Source organism: Amblyomma mixtum, chromosome 3 (assembly GCF_055824585.1).
Source record: "Amblyomma mixtum isolate Tamu chromosome 3, ASM5582458v1, whole genome shotgun sequence".
Taxonomy (NCBI): domain Eukaryota; kingdom Metazoa; phylum Arthropoda; class Arachnida; order Ixodida; family Ixodidae; genus Amblyomma; species Amblyomma mixtum.
Window position 1 is genome coordinate 410324602 of NC_143014.1, and position 21909 is coordinate 410346510.

General features: G+C 50.0%; 1 pseudogene; it reads right to left on the bottom strand.

The window, feature by feature from the left end:
- The window catches only part of LOC149357633 (uncharacterized), a 48905-nt pseudogene extending 28190 nt beyond the window's left edge, over nt 1-20715 (bottom strand).
- Nucleotides 20716-21909: the final 1194 nt, after the last annotated feature.

Below are 21909 nucleotides of genomic sequence, written 5' to 3' on the forward strand. Positions count from 1 at the left end.
ATTAAGGAATTCTTTGCCGAAAAAGCAAACACCCCAATTAGTAACCTAGCTCTTTCCTGTAACACGTGGTCAACACGTGCTCACAATACTGCAGTAACCAGCCTTAATCCCATCCCTCTCAAAGCCGAAAGCACGTGGATGCCGGAAGCGCAGCAGAGTCCCGAATTAGACTTGTACATTAAATCTGTCTCGAAAGAAATTATAGACCAAACAAAGCAAGCTCGAAAACGCAGAAACGTTACCCCAACGGAACAGGCTACTCTGAACCATTTAGCTTCTAGAACCGATATAGTCATTAAACCTGCAGACAAAGGAGGTAGCATAGTTATCCTGCCAGCCGAAAAATACAAAAAAGAAGCTTTTAGGCAACTTAACAACCCTTGTCATTATAGGAAATTAGATTCAGATCCCACTTCAGAGTTCTGCAAATTGATTCTGAACAAACTGGCAAACTTACTATCAAGAGAACTAATCACGCAGTCCGATTACCACTTCTTAAATCCGCTAAACAAACAGGCAGGACGCTTTTACCTACTTCCCAAAATCAATATGGTTTCCGAAGAAGACTTGTTTACCGCAGATATCCCCGGCAGACCTATCGTTTCAAACAATAACACGCCCACAGAGAACTTATCAATTTTCCTGAACAACTATCTTGCAGATATTCCCACCCACCTCCCTTCCTTTGTCGAGGATACACCGCACTTTCTCCGCATAATAGAGTCTCTGAATGACGCTTCCATTATCCCAGCAGATAGCATACTTGTCACACTTGACGTCGCCGCTTTGTACACAAATATTCCCATTAATGAAGGTATCGACGCACTCTTAAAAATTCTAACTCAAAGTCCTCACCCGCACGAAACTGAAGTGTACCTCACGCTACTTGAATTGGTACTAACACTCAACTACTTTGAATTCAATTCTTCTTACTACCTTCAAGTATTTGGAACAAGCATGGGCACTCCCTTCGCACCCAACTACGCGAACATTTTTATGGGGCTACTAGAATCTAAACTTCTAAATTCATTTCTAAAAAAACCACTCATACCTGCGGTACATAGACGATATTTTCATGATATGGGAGCATGGGGCTGAGACCCTGAAGGCATTCGTCACACATTTCAATTCATTCCACTCCAGCATTAAATTCACCTTCAACTCCTCGAAAACGCAAGTCAATTTTCTTGACACCACTGTCTATTTAGAAAATAGCAAGCTCAAAACCACACTTTACAGGTAGCCTACTGACCGACAACAATACTTAGATTTCACTAGCCATCATCCAAGACACTGCAAACAAGGTATATTCGTAGGACAGGCAACGAGACTAAGAAGAATATGCAGCGACGACCATGACTACCTGAAACACCTCCACTCGCTAAAAAACACACTAATCACCAGAAACCATCCACAGACAACCCTCAATAATGCGTTCCAACGAGCAACCACTTTGAAACGAGATGTAGTTCTTAAAAAACGAACAAAAGCCAACAGTCAACGACCTCCTGCACTTATAACGAAATACTCAAACGCGCTTCCAAACATAAACAATATCCTGCGGAAATACTACCCCATTTTAACTGGTAACGACCGTCTCAAGAAAATATTTACCGACGCACCAAAGGTAACATACAGACGCAACACAAACCTGAGGGACATCCTGGTGCATGCTAGGCTCGGTAAGAAACCACCACCGACAGTAACTTCATGCTCTCGACCTAGATGCAAGACATGCAGACATTTACAAAGGGACACTACGGTTAAAAGTACGGCAAGCGATTTCAGTTTCGATATAAAGACCAGTTTTGACTGCACATCGTCCAATATTATCTACATGCTCCAGTGCTCCTACTGCCAGAAACAATATATCGCAGAAACCGGACAAACAATGAGTGCCAGATTAAACGGGCACCGGGCTGACACAACACGGAATGAACAGAAGGCAGTGTCGACCCATTTTAATCAACGTCATCACAAATTCGACGAACTCAAATTGTTCATTCTTCAGTCAGGCTTCAAATCGACTAGGGACAGAAAATACAGAGAAGCATTCCTAATCCACAAATTTAAAACACTGCAACCAACAGGGATTAACATGTCCAGAGGAAACCTGGAATCTCTCAGGTACATTCCAGGGTCAGCATAATTTTAAATTAACAAATGTCTTGCACGTGGTCAGACTATTTCGTAGAACCTCACATAAGTATAATGTCGCTCCTTGCACCCTTCGCACATCATAGCTTCCACCACATTTCCGGCCTTGTCACCCTCTCCCTTTGTTCACTTTTTTTTTCTCCTAATCCCCTGCTACCAGTTCTCGGAAACCATGACACTCCTGTTACCCCCTCCGCCCCCACTTTTTGGCTTTCTCTGAACACGAGCCATTTCCCCCCCTCCCCCTGCCTTGTCCTTCCTTGGAAATGCCCCCCTTCCTTTCTCCTTCCAGTGCCAGCTTCTTTTTTTTTCCCCTTGTTCTCATTTCCCTGTACCACGTTGACTAATCCTTTTATCTGAGTTTTGCAGGTTCACCCAGCGCCTCCTCCTCCGTCGCAGCCCCTTCAAAGCCTTTTGTTCATTACACACCCCCCGGATATTAGTTGTTCCACTATTGCAGCCTAAGGAATCATGATTCACCTCCCTCCCCTTCCTGACACGCATCTCCTCCCACATCACTTTCCTTCCCCACCCCCGGGGCCTTCCTCCTCGGAGCGAAGGCCCTATTTAATCCCTGCCGATGATGAACGCTTTGCCCCGACGAAGACAAGTCCCCTTGTCGAAACGTTGGCTCTAGCAACCTGAGGTTTTCCCCTCCCTTGTTCATAATCGTTTGGTGTAATTTTTAGGCATTTGAAGCCCATAACTTCTACTTCACTTGTGCACAACTCTGCAGGGTTGTCGCCAGTTGGTTCAGTAACTCTCGCTGTCAGGGGTTCGGTGATCGCGCGATTGATTGATTGATTACAAACATCTCTATTTCTTCAATGTTCTCAGAACATGTGGGTGGGCCGCCTAGTGCGGTAGTCCACTGGCTGCTGCTGCTGCGCTGGCCCTCCCCACATGACAGTAGACATAATATGATAAGTTATCACGTGGTTTGAGCGTTATCTCCTGCTCCACCAGCAAGAGAAAATTTAAGCGGTCGTAATTGGCTATTGATCGTTGATTATCTCAAAACGTACCTATACACTATTAGAAATACATTCGGGAAGGACATAGTAGTTTAGGACGCTTATAATATTCAAAACACACACCGTGAAATACTCAAGCCTATTAGCTTTTCCCTTCTGCTGGAAGGCGACCAGTTCGGCTCTGAGTTCAACGTGTGAGATCCGTTCACAAGAAAAATGTCATCCTACTCCTTGCTGGGCCGCAAGCGGCAGGATGTTGACGTGCCACTGGTCGGTATCGGTCAGCTCTGTGGGTGGGCGTCCTGCCTTGGTACGGAACAAAGTGAGAAACGACTGCCCTTCACCAATACTCCGGAAGAGCCCCGTCTTCACAAACCAGACCTGCTGTAGGAGAACTTGGAATTGCTCAGCGCCCAAGTTGCACGAAGGACTTCTTGGCGACATCCAGTCCGGGTGTGCTGCCGCTCATTTTTTCTGCGCGTCCGCGTGCGCGACGACGCCTTTCGGCTGCGAGCAACTAGCACCGACTTCTGGAAAGCACGGCGGCCACAGCTCGCGAGCGCCATGCGGTTTTCCGCACTACATCTCGCCCCCACAGCTCGCGGCGCATCATGGAGGAAGGAAAATGTCCATTTTCCATGGTAACTCGGCGTTGAGCTAGTGCGCCGGCGGCCGCCGGGACAGGCGACTGGGAGAATGGAGTGAATAATTTCACTGCGACGAGTTTTCAGTGGGTGGTCGGCTCGACTAGATCGCCTTTATGGCTTTGGAAACAGCAGCACTGACGAAGGTCTACGCAGAGTCCTCCCCGTTAATCGGCGTGTCAGCGCGCTGATTTCTTTTTGCCTTCATATGCATTTTGTTTTCATATGTATTTTTTTGCAAAGGGCAAGCACTCCGCCGCTTCCCTCCAGCCCCGCGCGCTGCATAGCAGGAACTTTGGACAGTAAATAATTAGCACTGTTTGTGGACCTCGTAGGGCGCTGTTAGAGCAGCACAGTCGCGTGAAGTGTTTCGCCCGTGTCGCTTGCTTGGTCCTGCATACACAGAAAATTTTACGCGTCGCCCGGAAGTACACCCGCGACTGGCAAATCGGACTCCGCCGTGCACGCTTCTGGGGTTCTGATCTATGGGCTCCCCGCCCGCCTCTGTCTTGGCCTCATAACGCGGACCGACTTGGCCAGAGAAAATATTCAATTTGCTGTGGCCGTAAGGCAGCGCAGTAAAATTAAAGAAAAATGAACACTCTGCTAGTTGGTAAAAGAGGGCTAACAACACTTGGAACGGGCTACGCGCAGAGCTAGCACAGACAAACTTTATTTAGTTCAGATAAGTGGCAGGAGGGCGGACTTGCCCCCCACCCTCCCCCCCGCGTCCTTGTCAACCGTCCGAGATCCCTCGGGACCTGGCGGCTTCGAAGGCTAGTCTTACGACGGTCTTATGCTCTTCCAGGTCCTATGGCTGCGTGGCGATACCACCCAGGACTCCTTACTGACAGCTGCAGCGATGGATTGGGCGCATGCAAACGTCATATGGGCTGCGCAGCTCCTCTGCAGGGCGAAATGCCGCGTCGGACCGCGGGTACGGGCGCTCGATGCGAGGCGCCGCTGTAACATCGTTGATGCAGACGACTCACTAAGATTTAGACTAGATGTTGCATAAATTATTGCTACCTCACAACAGAAAAAATAAAATAATACTTTTTACTCTAACGCGAAATATATCTGCGATAAGAAATGCATAGTTGCCATGATGAGCACAAACGTCTGGCCACAATGCATCAAAAATTTGAAAGCTCAACAACAATGTCTTTGTTGTAAGCTTGGAGCTCACACTGTTTTACTTGCTGCAGAAATGAGGTTCCTTTTGTCTCAGCAAATAATAAGTTCCCACTAAGCATTTTTAGTACAAGCGGGAAGTGATAGTTTTCGTTCAGAAATCTGGCCACCAAGGTTATTCACGCAAGTCTGGCAACAAAGTAAAAACTTTGAAACAAATGTTAAATATTGTTATAAAATACGTAGGCAGCTACAAATTTTGAATTTATAAAACACAGAACATATCCGCGAATAGAAATAGTTGCCATTATGAGCACAAACGTCTATCCACACGGCATAAAAAATCTGAAAGCTCAACAACAATGTCTTTGTTGTAAGATTGGAACTTACGCTGTTTTGATTGCTGCGGAAATGAGGCTGTTTTTGTGTCAGCAAATAATATGTTGCCACTGAGCATTTTTAGTAAAAGTGGGAAGTGATAGTTTTCGTTCAGAAATCTGGCCACCAAGGTTATTCACGTAAGTCTGGAAACAGTCTAAATTTTGAAACAAATGTTAAATTTTGTTATAAAATATTTATGCAGCTCCAAATTTGGAATTAATAACATTTGTTTAGTTTCCATCGTTGCACATAATCGTTTGGTGTAATTTTTAGGCATTTGAAGCCCATAACTTCAACTACACTTGTGCACAACTCTGCAGGGTTGTCGCCAGTTGGTTCAGTGACTCTCGCTGTCAGGGGTTCGGTGATCGCGCGATTGATTGATTGATTACAAACATCTTTATTTCTTCAATGTTCTCAGAACATGTGGGTGGGCTGCCTAGTGCGGTAGTCCACTGGCTGCTGCTGCTGCGCTGGCCCTCCCCACATGACATTAGACATGATATGATAAGTTATCACGTGGTTTGAGCGTTATCTTCTGCTCCACCAGCAAGAGAAAAATTTAAGCGGTCGTAATTGGCTATTGATCGTTGATTATCCCAAAACGTACCTATACACTATTAGAAATACATTCGGGAAGGACATAGTAGTTTAGGACGCTTATAATATTCAAAACACACACCGTGAAATACTCAAGCCTTTTAGCTTTTCCCTTCTGCTGAAAGGCGACCAGTTCGGCTCTGAGTTCAACATGTGAGATCGGTTCACTAGAAAAATGTCATCCTACTGCTTGCTGGGCCGCAAGCAGTAGGATGTTGACGTGCCACTGGTCGGTATCGGTCAGCTCCGTGGGTGGGCGTCCTGCCTTGGTACGGAACAATGTGAGATACGACTGCCCTACACAAATACTCCGGAAGAGCCCCCTCTTCGCAAACCAGACCAGCTGTAGGAGAATGTGGCGTTGCTCAGCTCCCAAGCTGCACGAAGGACTTCTTGGCGACATCCAGTCCGGGTGTGCTGCCGCTCATTTTTTCTGCGCCTCCTCTGCGCGCGCGACGACGCCTTTCGGCTGCGAACAACTAGCACCGACTTTCGAAAAGCAGGGCGGCCACAGCTCGCGAGCGTCAAGCGGTTTTCCGCACTAGATCTCGCCCCCACAGCTCGCGGCGCATCATGGAGGAAGGAAAATGTCCATTTTCCATGGTAACTCGGCGTTGAGTGAGTGCGCCGGCGGCCGCCGGGACAGGCGACTGGGAGAATGGAGTGAATAATTTCACTGCGACGAGTTTTCAGTGGGTGGTCGGCTCGACTAGATCGCCTTTATGGCTTTGGAAACAGCAGCACTGACGAAGGTCTACGCAGAGTCCTCCCCGTTACTCGGCGTGTCAGCGCGCGCTCATTTCTTTTTGCCTTCCTATGCATTTTGTTTCCATGTGTATTTTATTGCAAAGGGCAAGCACTCCGCCGCTTCCCTCCATCCCCGCGCGCTGCATAGCAGGAACTTTGGACTGTAAATAATTAGCACTGTTTGTGGACCTCGTAGGGCGCTGTTAGAGCAGCACCGTCGCGTGAAGTGTTTCGCCCGTGTCGCTTGCTTGGTCCTGCATACACAGAAAATTTTACGCGTCGCCCGGAAGTACACGCGCGACTGGCAAATCGCACTCCGCCGTGCACGCTTCTGAGGTTCTGATCTATGTGCTCCCCGCCCGCCTCTGTCTTGGCCTGAAAATGCGGACCGACTTGGCCAGAGAAAATTTTGCCGCACTTAGTTTAGACATCACTCTACCGGCGCCCCCGTGCGGTCTGTCTTCGACCTTTGTCGCGCGCCGGACTTCGTCCTCTTCTGCTCGGTGCTAGGGCCTGCCGGCTGCGCTCTGCCCAGTGTGCTCGCCAGGAACTGTTCTGCCAGGAACAGAACGTCCTACCGGCGTCCGTGACATTTTTGGTGCAGCTGCTGGGTACGATCTATGTACGAAGAGGTCCCAGGAACCTCCAGCGCTCAGCCACACCCCCTAGACACGACACCTGTCCACAAGTCAAGCCGCCGCTTGAAATGCTTAGCCCCCGAGTACAATCCCCTCACCGCGCCATCCCGCAAGATGACCTCTACGGTGGCCAGCCAGACCTTCCAGCAATCTGTGAGTTCGCCACCGCTGCTTCTTCATTCGCCTCGTACTCCCGCGTCATTTCATGGTGACAAGTTTGAAGATGTGGAGGACTGGTTGGACGGGTATGACAGGGTCTCTGAATTTAATCTGTGGGACGAGGACCGCAAGCTTCGGAACGTCTACTTTGCCCTCCAGGACGCCGCCAAGACGTGGTTCGAAAACCACGAGTCCGCCATCCACACCTGGCAAGACTTCCGGCGCCAGTTGCTGGATACGTTCAGCAGCAACGAACGGAGGGAGCGTGCTGAATTAGCCCTGCAATCGAGAGCGCAGCAGCCAAACGAGAGCGTGGCAATGTTCGTGGAGGATATGACCCGGCTTTTCAACCGCGCTGATCCTTTGATGTCGGAAGCCAAGAAGGTGCGCCATTGGATGCGGGGCGTGAAGGAGCAATTGTTCGCTGGGCTCGTGTGCGATCCTCCGGCTACAGTCGCCGATTTTGCAAAGGAAGCGGCAGGCATGGAGCGCGCCCTGCAGCAGCGGTTCGCGCACTATGGCCGTCCGTCAAACATCACTGCTGTGGAGTGCCACATGCCGAGGTCCGGGGATGAGAACACCTCCCTCCGAGAGCTCATCAGGAGCATTGTTCGCGAAGAGCTGCAGAAGCTTCGCTCTGTGGAGCAGCCTCCTAGTATCACCGCCATCTCGGAGGCTGTCCGTGACGAGATACGCCGCACGGTGCAGCCCACTCCACCTCCGCAACTGCCAGCGCCCTATGTGATGACATACAGCGAGGCATTGCGAAGTCCTGCGCCACCACCGCCGGCGTTCTACTCTCTTGCCCCTACAGCGCCGTCCCACCGATTCCCGCATACGACAGCGCTGCCAGACGACCGCCCATCCGTCACGAAGGCAAACATGTGGCGAACGCCGAACAACAGGCCCCTGTGCTTCCACTGCGGCGAAGCAGGCCACATCCGTCGTCACTGCCCGTACCGCCGGATTGGCCTGCGCGGCTTTTCGCCAGACGCACCCCTGCCACGCTATGGTGAACGACCCCGCGAGATCGATCAGTACCTAGCGGCCAACGTCCCACCTGCACCCACTGCCCAACGTCAGTCCAGGTCACCGTCGCCTCGACGGTTTTCTTCACCAGCCCGCCAGTCCTACGTCCGGCAGTCCTCCAGCCCGCGCCGGGAAAACTGAGGACGGCGACTCCCGGAGGTAGGGCCGCCGTCACCGGACATAATGACGAACATCCTCCGCTCACCGACGTTAGCATGCGACCCGACCTCCGACCCCACGCCGCGACGACCTTTCGACGCCCAGAGACGCCTTCGCTTGACGCCTCAACTGGACGATCTGAACGACCCTTAAATCCGACGACTTTTCCACGAACGGAGACGCCTCCGCTTGACGCCCCAACCCGACCGCGAGAACGATCCCCTAGTCCGACCTCCCTCACACAGCGTTTTTCTGAAGGTGACCAAGCTTCGGCTGAAATCCCGGTCATCGTTGATGGCCACCGCGTGACTGCTCTCGTAGATACCGGCGCCGATTTCTCCGTCATGAGTCGTGGTCTGACGCTTGTCCTGAGGAAAGTACTGACACCTTGGCCTGGAACGCACATCCGGACAGCTGGAGGCCATCTGGTGACACCGCTTGGCGTCTGCACCGCTAGAATGGAGATTCGTGGTGTCACCTTCACTGCCTGCTTCGCTGTGTTGGCTCATTGCTCGAAGGACCTCATCCTCGGGTTAGATTTTCTTCGGGAACACGGTGCGATAATCAACCTCCGCGAACTTGTCGTGACGTTCTCACCTCAGTGTGCCATAGCCGACCGCGGCGAGCCCGACAGGTCTGTTTTTCGCGTGTGTGATGACAATGTCACGCTACCACCACGCTCCAGTTTGTTTATTACGGTGGAATCCTCCAACCCACGCACTCCTCACGGGGTTGCGGAAGGTAACCTGTCGTTACTGCTGAGTCAACAAGTCTGCGTTGCGCGGGGTGTTACTTCCCTCCGCGGACTGCGAACGCAGCTTTTTGTTACGAACTTTAGCGCCGAATACCGCCACTTGCCGCAAGCAACCGCCATAGCCTTTTTCGATGAAATTAGTGACTCAGTCTCGCACTGCGCCTTGTCCCTCAACGATACCCATGCATCGACGTCTGACGCCCCCGTTATGACTGACGTGAACCCCGACCTAACCGCCGATCAGAAACACCGCCTCCACATGATCCTCGACTCTTTTCGTGACTGCTTTGCGACCACTTCTAAAGTTCGGCAAACATCGGTCGCTAAACACCGCATTGTAGTGGATGAAGGCGAGAGGCCTATACAACACCACCCCTATCGAGTGTCTGCGAAAGAACGGGAGGTGATTCGGAGGCAGGTTGAGGAAATGCTCCGCGACGAGGTTATCCAGCCGTCAACAAGCCCGTGGGCTTCGCCCGTTGTGCTGGTCGCCAAAAAGGATGGCACTCTCCGATTCTGCGTCGACTATCGTCGCCTCAACAAGATTACTAAAAAGGACGTTTATCCGTTGCCCCGAATTGATGATTCGTTCGACCGCCTGCGTCATGCCCGATACTTTTCCTCTCTTGATCTACGCAGTGGGTACTGGCAGATCGAAGTCGATGAACGTGACCGTGAAAAGACCGCGTTCATAACCCCCGACGGCTTGTACGAGTTCAAGGTGCTCCCCTTTGGCCTGTGTACCGCTCCGGCCACCTTTCAAAGAATGATGGACACTGTCCTGGTTGGCCTCAAATGGCAGTCGTGTCTCGTCTATCTTGATGATTTGGTTATTTTCGCTGCGACCTACGAAGAGCATCTCAAACGCTTGAGTGCAGTATTGACGGCCATCCGATCAGCCGGTCTATCTCTAAAACCCGAAAAATGCCACTTCGCGTACCAACGGCTGAAGTTTTTGGGCCATGTTGTGACACCTGAGGGTGTCAGCCCCGACCCCGACAAGACGGCCGCTGTAGCTGCGTTCCCGACTGCCACTGATAAGCGAGCTGTGCGCCGGTTTCTTGGCCTCTGCGCATATTACAGACGCTTCGTGCAAGACTTCTCCAGGCTGGCTGAGCCTCTCACACGGCTGACAAAAGACGATCAGCCTTTCGTCTGGGCACAGGAACAGCAGGACGCCTTCGCAAAGCTCTGCGAACGCCTACAAACAACGCCCATTCTTGCCCATTTTGACGAGGAGGCGGACACGGAGCTTCACACCGATGCCAGCAACATTGGCCTTGGTGCAGTCCTCGTCCAGTGGCAAGATGGTGTTGAGCGCGTGATTGCTTACGGCAGCCGCACGCTGTCTCGGTCCGAGGTCAATTACTCAACCACTGAAAAGGAGTGCCTAGCTGTTGTGTGGGCGATAACGAAGTTCCGGCCCTACTTATATGGTCGCCCGTTTCGGGTCGTGAGTGACCACTACTCACTGTGTTGGCTCGCGAATCTTAAAGACCCCTCGGGCCGGCTAGCTCGTTGGAGCCTTCGCTTGCAAGAATTTGATGTAACAGTTGTCTGCAAGTCGGGCAACAAACACAGCGATGCAGACTGCTTGTCCCGTGCTCCTATCCCGTCCAGCTCTGATGACCTCGAAGATGACCCTCTATTTATTGGTGCTCTGACCACGTCCGCTCTCGCTCAACAACAGAGGGACGACACGGAATTACGGCCACTCATCGATTATCTTGAGGGTACCGCCTCGTTTCCGCCTCGTCTATTCGCGCGTGGCTTGTCGTCGTTTTGCTTACGAGATGGCGTCCTCTACAAACGAAATTACGGCCCGACGGACTCTGGTTACCTGCTCGTGGTTCCAACGGCGCTCCGCACTGACGTTTTGCAGGCACGCCACGACGAGCTTCCTTCCGGCCACCTCGGATTTTCTCGAACGATGGCACGAGTTCGTCACCGTTATTACTGGCCCAGGCTTTCTGCGGCTGTCAAGCGTTATGTACGCACTTGCCGCGAGTGTCAACGTCGGAAGAAACCACCTTTCAAGCCGGCTGGCTTGCTCCAACCCATTGCTCCGCCGAGAATTCCTTTCCACCAAGTCGGCATGGACTTACTGGGCCCATTTCCCACGTCATCATTGGGTAACCGGTATATTGTGGTTGCCACCGACTACCTAACCCGGTATTGTGAGACGAAAACCCTTCCCCGCGGCACTGCTGCTGAAATTGCTGACTTTTTCATCATCAGCATAGTCCTCCGCCATGGCGCCCCTTATGTTGTTTTAACTGACCGAGGCACAGCGTTCACGTCCACGCTTACTCAGGAAGTTATGCGGCTCAGTGGCATAAGTGATCGTAAGACCACAGCTTACCATCCTCAAACCAACGGCCTAACCGAGCGCCTCAATAAGACTATCGCTGATATGATTTCTATGTACGTCGACGATGACCATAAGAACTGGGACGAAATCCTTCCGTACGTCACGTTTGCCTACAATACTGCCCTTCAAGAGACGACGGGGTTCACGCCATTTCGTTTGGTACACGGTCGTGAAGTCGTAACTATGTTGGACACGATGTTGTTGCCCGATATTGCACGCCCATCCGTTGCTGACGCTGATGCATTCGTTCGCCATGCAGAGGCTGCCCGCCGGCTGGCTCGCCAACGAACCTGCGTGCGGCAAGAAGTCGATGCTCACCGCTATAACCTCCGTCACCGCGAAGTCATTTTCCAGCCTGGCGATCAAGTGTGGGTTTGGAGCCCCATCCGTCTGCGCGGTCGCTCCGAGAAGCTTTTGCGCCGTTACTTCGGCCCCTACGAGGTACTCCGCAAACTCAGCGACGTTACGTATGAAGTGCGCCCGCAAGGGAGTGTTCGTTCTTCCAGACGCCCGCCGACATCCGAAATTGTGCACGTCGCAAGACTCAAGCCATACCATGCCCGCTAGGACAACTCTCACCACGTTCAGTGCCTAGGATTCTGTTAACACCCACACGCGGCTCCCCCTCACTTTCAGGCATCGAGTCGATGCCTTTCCAGAGGGGAGGGGCAATGCCGCACTTAGTTTAGACATCACTCTACCGGCGCCCCCGTGCGGTCTGTCTTCGACCTTTGTCGCGCGCCGGACTTCGTCCTCTTCTGCTCGGTGCTAGGGCCTGCCGGCTGCGCTCTGCCCAGTGTGCACGCCAGGAACTGTTCTGCCAGGAACAGAACGTCCTACCGGCGTCCGTGACAATATTCAATTTGCTGTGGCCGTAAGGCAGCGCAGCAAAATTAAAGAAAAATGAACACTCTGCTAGTTGGTAATAGAGGGCTAACAACACTTGGAACGGGCTACGCGCAGAGCTAGCACAGACAAACTTTATTTAGTTCAGATAAGTGGCAGGAGGGCGGACTTGCCCCCCACCCTCCCCCCCGCGTCCTTGTCAACCGGCCGAGATCCCTCGGGACCTGGCGGATTCGAAGGCTTGTCTTACGACGGTCTTATGCTCTTCCAGGTCCTATGGTTGCGTGGCGATACCACCCAGGACTCCTTACTGACAGCTGCAGCGGTGGATTGGGCGCATGCAAACGTCGTATGGGCTGGGCAGCTCCTCTGCAGGGCGAAATGCCGCGTCGTACCGCGGCTACGGGCGCTCGATTTGAGGCGCCGCTGTAACGTCGTTGATGCAGACGACTCACTAAGATTTAGACTAGATGTTGCATAAATTATTGCTACCTCACAACAGAAAAAATAAAATAATACTTTTTACTCTAACGCGAAATATATCTGCGATAAGAAATGCATAGTTGCCATGATGAGCACAAACGTCTGGCCACAATGCATCAAAAATTTGAAAGCTCAACAACAATGTCTTTGTTGTAAGCTTGGAGCTCACACTGTTTTACTTGCTGCAGAAATGAGGTTCCTTTTGTCTCAGCAAATAATAAGTTCCCACTAAGCATTTTTAGTACAAGCGGGAAGTGATAGTTTTCGTTCAGAAATCTGGCCACCAAGGTTATTCACGTAAGTCTGGCAACAAAGTAAAAACTTTGAAACAAATGTTAAATATTGTTATAAAATACTTACGCAGCTACAAATTTTGAATTTATAAAACACAGAACATATCCGCGAATAGAAATAGTTGCCATTATGAGCACAAACGTCTGGCCACACGGCATAAAAAATCTGAAAGCTCAACAACGATGTCTTTGTTGTAAGATTGGGACTTACGCTGTTTTGATTGCTACGGAAATGAGGCTGTTTTTGTGTCAGCAAATAATATGTTCCCACTAAGCATTTTTAGTACATGCGGGAAGTGATAGTTTGGTTCAGAAATCTGGCCACCAAGGTTATTCACGTAAGTCTGGCAACAAAGTAAAAAATTTGAAACAAATGTTAAATATTGTTATAAAATAATTATGCAGCTACAAATTTTGAATTTATAAAACAGAACATATCCGCGAATAGAAATAGTTGCCATTATGAGCACAAACGTCTGGCCACACTGCATAAAAAATCTGAAAGCTCAACAACAATGTCTTTGTTAGAAGATTGGAACTTACGCTGTTTTGATTGCTGCGGAAATGAGGCTGTTTTTGTGTCAGCAAATAATATGTTGCCACTGAGCATTTTTAGTAAAAGTGGGAAGTGATAGTTTTCGTTCAGAAATCTGGCCACCAAGGTTATTCACGTAAGTCTGGCAACAGTCTAAATTTTGAAACAAATGTTAAACTTTGTTTGCAAATTTGGAATTAATAAAATTTGTTTACTTTCCATCGTTGCACATAATCGTTTGGTGTAATTTTTAGGCATTTGAAGCCCATAACTTCTACTTCACTTGTGCACAACTCTGCAGGGTTGTCGCCAGTTGGTTCAGTGACTCTCGCTGTCAGGGGTTCGGTGATCGCGCGATTGATTGATTGATTACAAACATCTTTATTTCTTCAATGTTCTCAGAACATGTGGGTGGGCCGCCTAGTGCGGTAGTCCACTGGCTGCTGCGCTGGCCCTCCCCACATGACAGTAGACATGATATGATAAGTTATCACGTGGTTTGAGCGTTATCTTCTGCTCCACCAGCAAGAGAAAAATTTAAGCGGTCGTAATTGGCTATTGATCGTTGATTATCCCAAAACTTACCTATACACTATTAGAAACACATTCGGGAAGGCCATAGTAGTTTAGGACGTTTATAATATTCAAAACACACACCGTGAAATACTCAAGCCTATTAGCTTTTCCCTTCTGCTGAAAGGCGACCAGTTCGGCTCTGAGTTCAACGTCTGAGATCCATTCACAGAAAAATATCAACCTACTCCTTGCTGGGCCGCAAGCAGTAGGATGTTGACGTGCCACTGGTCGGTATCGGTCAGCTCCGTGGGTGGGCGTCCTGCCTTGGTACGGAACAAAGTGAGAAACGACTGCCCTACACCAATACTCCGGAAGAGCCCTGTCTTCCCAAACCAGACCTGCTGTAGGAGAACTTGGCGTTGCTCAGCGCCCAAGTTGCACGAAGGACTTCTTGGCGACATCCAGTCCGGCTGTGCTGCCGCTCATTTTTTCTGCGCCTCCGCGCGCGCAACGACGCCTTTCGGCTGCCAACAACTAGCACCGACTTTTGGAAAGCACGGCGGCCACAGCTCGCGAGCGCCAAGCGGTTTTCCGCACTAGATCTCGCCCCCGCAGCTCGCGGCGCATCATAAAGGAAGGAAAATGTCCGTTTTCCATGGTAACTTGGCGTTGAGCGAGTGCGCCGGCGGCCGCCGGGACAGGCGACTGGGAAAATGGAGTGAATAATTTCACCGCGACGAGTTTAAAGTGGGTGGTCGGCTCGACTAGATCGCCTTTATGGCTTTGGAAACAGCAGCACTGACGAAGGTCTACGCAGAGTCCTCCCCGTTAATCGGCGTGTCAGCGCGCGCTCATTTCTTTTTGCCTTCTTATGCATTTTGTTTTCATATGTATTTTTTTGCAAAGGGCAAGCACTCCGCCGCTTCCCTCCAGCCCCGCGCGCTGCATAGCAGGAACTTTGGACAGTAAATAATTAGCACTGTTTGTGGACCTCGTAGGGCGCTGTTAGAGCAGCACCGTCGCGTGAAGTGTTTCGCCCGTGTCGCTTGCTTGGTCCTGCATACACAGAAAATTTTACGCGTCGCCCGGAAGTACACCCGCGACTGGAAAATCGCACTCCGCCGTGCAAGCTTCTGGGGTTCTGATCTATGTGCTCCCCGCCCGCCACTGCCTTGGCCTCAAAACGCGGACCGACTTGGCCAGAGAAAATATTCAATTTGCTGTGGCCGTAAAGCAGCGCAGCAAAATTAAAGAAAAATGAACACTCTGCTAGTTGGTAATAGAGGGCCAACAACACTTGGAAAGGGCTACGCGCTGAGCTAGCACAGACAAACTTTATTTAGTTCAGATAAGTGGCAGGAGGGCGGACATGCCCCCCACCCTCCGCCCCGCGTCCTTGTCAACCGGCCGAGATCCCTCGGGACCTGGCGGCTTCAAAGGCTTGTCTTACGACGCTCTTATGCTCTTCCGGGTCCTATGGCTGCGTGGCGATACCACCCAGGACTCCTTACTGACAGCTGCAGCGGTGGATTGGGCGCATGCAAACGTCATATCGGCTGGGCAGCTCCTCTGCAGGGCGAAATGCCGCGTCGGACCGCGGGTACGGGCGCTCGATGCGAGGCGCCGCTGTAACATCGTTGATGCAGACGACTCACTAAGATTTAGACTAGATGTTGCATAAATTATTGCTACCTCACAACAGAAAAAACAAAATAAAACTTTTCACTCTAACGCGAAACATATCTGCGATAAGAAATGCATAGTTGCCATGATGAGCACAAACGTCTGGCCACACTGCATAAAAAATCTGAAAGCTCAACAACAATGTCTTTGTTGTAAGATTGGAACTTACGCTGTTTTGATTGGTGCGGAAATGAGGCTGTTTTTGTGTCAGCAAATAATATGTTGCCACTGAGCATTTTTAGTAATAGTGGGAAGTGATAGTTTTCGTTCAGAAATCTGGCCATGAAGGTTATTCACGTAAGTCTGGCAACAGTCTAAATTTTGAAACAAATGTTAAATATTGTTATGATATATTTATGCAGCTGCAAATTTGGAATTAATAAAATTTGTTTAGTTTGCATCGTTGCACATAATCGTTTGGTGTAATTTTTAGGCATTTGAAGCCCATAACTTCTACTACACTTGTGCACCAAATCTGCAGGGTTGTCGCCAGTTGGTTCAGTGACTCTCGCTGTCAGGGGTGCGGTGATCGCGCGATTGATTGATTGATTACAAACATCTTTATTTCTTAAATGTTCTCAGAACATGTGGGTGGGCCGCCTAGTGCGGTAGTCCACTGGCTGCTGCTGCTGCGCTGGCCCTCCCCACATGACAGTAGACATGACATGATAAGTTATCACGTGGTTTGACCGTTATCTTCTGCTCCACCAGCAAGAGTAAAATTTAACCGGTCGTAATTGGCTATTGATCGTTGATTATCCCAAAACGTACCTATACAATATTAGAAATACACTCGGGAAGGACATAGTAATTTAGTACGCTTATAATATTCAAAACACACACCGTACAATACTCAAGCCTTTTAGCTTTTCCCTTCTGCTGAAAGGCGACCAGTTCGGCTCTGGGTTCAACGTGGGAGATCGGTTCACTAGAAAAATGTCATCCTACTGCTTGCTGCGCCGCAAGCAGTAGGATGTTGACGTGTCACTGGTCGGTATCGGTCAGCTCCGTGGGTGGGCGTCCTGCCTTGGTACGGAACAAAGTGAGAAACGACTGCCCTACACCAATACTCCGGAAGAGCCCCGTATTCGCAAACCAGACCTACTGTATTAGAACTTGGCGTTGCTCAGCCCCCAAGTTGCACGAAGGACTTCTTGGCGACATCCAGTCCGGGTGTGCTGCCGCTCATTTTTTCTGCGCCTCCGCGCGCGCGACGACGCCTTTCGGCTGCGAACAACTAGCACCGACTTTTGGAAAGCACGGCGGCCGCAGCTCGCGAGCGCCAAGCGGTTTTCCGCACTAGATCTCGCCCTCACAGCTCGCGGCGCATCATGGAGGAAGGAAAATGTCCGTTTTCCATGGTAACTCGGCGTTGAGCGAGTTCGCCGGCGGCCGCCGGGACAGGCGACTGGGAGAATAGGTGGTGTCCAATCTGAACGAGCCGCAAGGCATGCTGGGTACTCCGACTTCCGGGTCTTTCGGCGAGATGCGTGTGTACGGCGCTCCGCTTGAAATGCGGATTTTCCAAGCTTAAATTCGCTCCTAATAAGTCAATACGCGCGAATGAAGTCGTAAAAAAGGTCAGCATGCTCTACGTGCATTATTATGCCCACGCTCGACGTTCCCTATTGGAATTAAGGGCGGAAAAGCGTTGTAAGTGCGAACGTTTCGGCATGCGTCGTCTGTTCGCGCTGAAGTTTAGGACGCTTCATTCACTCGCTGAGAAGTCCGCTTCTTGTTACGGTTATCATATGGCTGCTACATAGTTCTCTAATATATATTAGAGTACATATTTCCTAGAGGTTTCGCGCTTCCAGGCGCTGAATATATGGACTACCAGCAACCGCAGCCTAGCATTACGTACGAGCGCACTAGCAGGGTGGCTACGACGGCAAGGAGCCTGAACCGTGCAAATCCGCGGAGGACTTTCGGTACTTTTTCATTACACGCCGCGGTGGCCTAGCGGTTAGGGCGCTCGGCTACTAAGTCGGAGGACCCGATCCGGGACTCGGCGGCCGCGTTTCCGATGGAGGCGAAGCGCGAAAGGCGCCCGTGCGCTGCGCGATGTCAGCGCACGTTAAAGAACTCCCGGTGGTTCCAATTAATATGGAGGCCTCTACTACGGCGTCCCTGATTGCCCACGTGTCGCTCCTCCTCTCGAAAGTCTGTGAACTTATCAATGTTTTACAACCTTAGCAAGGGGCACAATCTGTTTTATTGTCGGTTCCTGCACTTGTCAGCTTAATTGCTTTCGTTGCATATTTGCTATGCTTTATGGAATAATTACTGCAGAAGCTGGCATTCTTAACAACTCTGTCATGTGATTTAATTTTAGTTGAGCTGTAATGCAAAAGTGCAACTGCATTACAAATGTGTTGAATTTTCAGCACTACTGTAGTCTTTCTGCCTGTACGAATTATGCCCTGACAAGCATGCACCTTCGACTTTGTGGCTGAAAACCTCCACTTATGTGCGCCAAGAGCCCAGATGGGAAGTTACATGGCAGCTATTCCAGCAGTGAGAGGCGTCCACTTACTGCAGCTTTGGTGGATGCACAAGAACTTTTCTCACAAACAAAATTGACTATGCATAGTTATGCACTGCAACTGCACTGCAATGCATTTCACAACCTGTATGGTGGTGTGGGACATGACAAGCCACTTACATTTAACTTGCACCTCTGAATGTTAAGAATTTCTGTACTCGATTTCCCGATGCTGGTTGCTGCATTAGGTAGATGAAAAAAATGTGCAAAAATAAATGCTTTGTTTTGTGTCATCTCTTGAACATTCACTAGCTTCAAGGATGTAAAATCAATGTTGCTTCCCATGAAAGCAGAGGAGAGCCTGTAGCCATTTTGCTGTCGTGTACAGGGTCGTCCACTCTTGGGGTGATCACCGCTCCCCGTGGCTGCGCTCCGCGGAGCGCCAGTGCGTCCGGCGCGGCCGCGCATCGAAGCAAAGCTGCGCATGCGCGGGGGGAACTAGGGGAGGTGCTTCGCGTCGTCTGCTACAGCGCTGGAGCGCGCCGCTCTTGCTTTGCTGTGAAGCGCACTTCACTGAGCTCCAGCGACTGAGGGACCGCGACGGCATCGCGGGAAAGAGCACTTTAATCGCGGCAGCGTATTGGTTTCGCCTAGAGCATGTGAACAGCCTGTTTCTTCACCGTCAGAAAGTCAATTCAATGCAGAAACTGAAACAAGCATCTCCGCAGATAAACGACTTAAGCATTGCCCCCCCCCCCCCCCCCGATTGATGAGGATAAAATGACTAAAGCGCTATTCTTTTGCGCGCTGTGCTGGTGCTATTTTTTGTTGTTGCCGCAACTGTTAGTGCCGTGTGTCTGGAGATCCTATCAGGCGCGCGTTTCTTGGTTTAGGGCGATGACGTGATGAGCATAGCGCGCAGTTTCGTGCATCGCTTGATGCTATATCGAATTTGATTAATGGGGCTAATAAAACGGCCAACACCCGTCGCTCTGCAGATGGAATCCCACACATCCGGCACGCACGAAGGCTGATCAAACTATTTGGTCACCGCTGAGGCCTCTGGTTAATATAAACCGCTCGGGGTTTATTAACGTGCGTTTCCATAGCAGAGCCACGGGCGTTATTGCATTATGTCATTAAAATTACCGAGGTCACTTAACACTGCTTGCGTGCTGTGAATGCGAAATCATTTATGGGTCATCATGAATTCTGCTGCGTGTTCTATTAAAGGTTTCCCCCACCTTTACCATAAAGGCCTTTGTCCAGAAGGTCTTTGGCCTATAATCATTTACCACAAAAAGCGTTCGACCCGAAGGCATTTAACAATCTCATAATGACTATCAGCATTTATTATGCCCTTTACCTAAAGGCCTTTTAGCTAAAGGTATTTGTCCTAAATGCCTTTGACCTAAAGGTCTTTGCCATAAAACTTTTTTCTGAAGGCCTTTATTGTTTATCATTAGTGCCTTTCACCATTAATAATAATGTCCTTTACCTAAAGGTCTCTATTGCAAAGGCCTTTCACCTTAAGGACTTTGTCCTAAAGACCTTTCACTATTATCACTACTAACTATTAATACTGCTAACTATTATCCCGTACACACATCTCTGATGTCTAGGCTATATTTCAATTATGATGTCTGGCTTTCCTTGATTACGTCATCTGAGTTTTTGGACCACTTTTGCAAACAGCAACATCCGGGTTTCGTTGCCGATAAGCCATATAATGTCGCTATAAAGGTGAAATGTTATAGGGCAAAAGAAGGACGAACACAGATAGTCCATGGACAGGACAGCCGCTGCCCGCTCCTGGCCACAGGACAGCGCCTGTCCTGTCCATTGACTATCTGTGTGTTCGACCTTCTTTTTGAGTTGCAAAAGTTGACCTTTCTTCAGAATGAACCAAGCAGCCGTGGAACACGTTTTATTCTATATTGTCTCCATCGAAGTACTGCCTCCGCGGCTGCGGTTGAACCCGCAACGTTTGGATCAGGGGCAAGAGCGAAAGTCACTGAGTCACGGCAGCGGGTTTCTCAATGATACGAAGCCGCACAGCACCAGCGCGAGTTCAGCTTGAATCATGTCCGAGATGTATAGGATGGCGGTCTGTGGTAGCCGAGTCATGCTACCCGCTCTTATCAGCTTACGATGCTGATACGTGGCTGCTCATGACTGCTCAACGAAGGGGCTGGCCACTCTCAAGCGAATGATTCTCGGATTGTTCGTAAAAGCGAAGGCCAGCGGACGTTTTTACTCTGACCGCAGTTCTGTCGGCTTGCATGATCATCGTGCGATCAGCTTTGGAATATGGATTGCTTTTATCTTTTGCTGCTTCCCATGCCCCTTCGGCGACAAAAACTCTTTGACAGCGCAGGCCCATTTCATTTCCCGGTGCACTTTCGAAAAGGTAGCCATGTCGCGGGTGCCAGAAAATGAAAGACGGCGCATTGTAGATCTCTGCCTTCAAAACTATTCCCAAAGAGTTATATCAGAGATGACTAATCGGCCATTTAAAACTGTGAATCGAATCATCCAGGCGTACAAAAAGGAAGGAAGAATTGCTGATGCTCCCCGTAAAGCCCGGCCCAAAGTGACCACGGAAGAGGACGACATGGCCATTGTTGCGGCGGTGGCTGACAACCCCACTTCAACTGTTCGCGAAATTAAGAATAACCTCGGGCTGGATGGCGTCTCAGACACGACTATCAAGCGTCGCCTCTACGCGGCAGGTCTGAAAAGCAGAACGGCGGCGCAAAAGCCAATAGTGAGCGCGGCCAACAAAGTAAAGCGCGTAAATTTCGCCCTTCAGCATGAGCAGTGGACCGAAAACGAATGGAGAAAAGTCGTCTTCACAGATGAGTCCACCTTTACAACAAGATGGGACCAGAGGCAGCGAGTTTGGCGCCCCGAGAACTGCCGGTAAGCATAATTAGCGTGAGCTCTCATGTCTTGCAAGTGCGCAGGAACTTTGCACAGATATGGAAACGAAGATGTTGATAGCTTGTTACTCTATTCAAAAAATTTCAATGATAGCATGTGTTCAAATTATAATTCATGTTGCGCTTTTTCTTCCGTGTTTTAAAGGAAATATTGAGCTAATAAATGTCATCTCGCAAGCCATATTTTCAGCGCAACGATTTTTGGGTTTCATCCCAGATTATATATACGTTTCTGTATCCCGTATTTACTTCCTGCCAAAGAGTTTAGAAAATTTTGAAACCAAAGACAATCTCCGATTTACTAGCGTTGTGCTGGACCCACGAGCGAAGAAATGTTTGCCTGAAGCTGGGCATAAATCGTGATCTATGTTGGTGCTTG